Genomic DNA, 686 nt, shown 5'->3' on the forward strand with positions numbered 1-686 from the left:
GGGGCAGCGGGGGTGGAGCTCATGCCCCCCACCAAAAGCCAGCCCCAAACCCAGCCCCTGCCCCAACCTAGCCCATCCCACGGTGCTGCGGGCCCACCCTGGACACACCACGGAGGCTCAGGGGCCCAGCTACAGCCCCTGGCACACAGGGGGAAATTCCACAGTGCTGCAGGCCCACCCTGGACACACCACAGAGGCTCAGGGGCCCAGCTACAGCCCCTGGCACACAGTCGAAATTTGCCCTTGCCTGCAGGGAGGGAGCCACCAATTTTCTGTTTGTGCAGGGTCATAGCAAACATAGCCACGGCTTTGTGCACCAGGGAATTATGTCAGGTGGTCGAGTGTTTGCTTTGCATGCAAGAGATAGTGGGATTGATGCCCACATTCTCCAGCACTTTGCATTGCCTTTTGTGCTGGCATGCCCGCTCAGGGGCTGCAGCTCCAAATGGGGAAAGGGCCAAAGGGCACTTTTCCCTTCCCCTGGCATGAGGGCTGTGTGCGCCTGGGTGAAAAGCAAGCTGAAGAGGCAGGCAGAAGAGAGCCCTTGTATCAGACATTGCTGCTAATACGAGCCAGGTAGGAGTCGAACCTACAATCTTCTGATCCGTAGTCAGACGCGTTATCCATTGCGCCACTGGCCCGGGCACACCTGGCTTCCCCCAGCTGCTTGTGAAGGGCGAGCGCAC

At 59.8% G+C, this 686-nt stretch overlaps 1 non-coding gene across 1 annotated transcript; it reads right to left on the reverse strand.

The window, feature by feature from the left end:
- Positions 1 to 568: 568 nt before the first annotated feature.
- TRNAR-ACG lies at positions 569 to 641 on the reverse strand. The gene has a single exon. It is a non-coding gene; the product is annotated as a tRNA-Arg (tRNA).
- Between the last annotated feature and the right edge of the window lie 45 nt (positions 642 to 686).

This window comes from Alligator sinensis, unplaced genomic scaffold, assembly GCF_000455745.1.
Source record: "Alligator sinensis unplaced genomic scaffold, ASM45574v1 scaffold446_1, whole genome shotgun sequence".
Taxonomy (NCBI): Eukaryota; Metazoa; Chordata; order Crocodylia; family Alligatoridae; genus Alligator; species Alligator sinensis.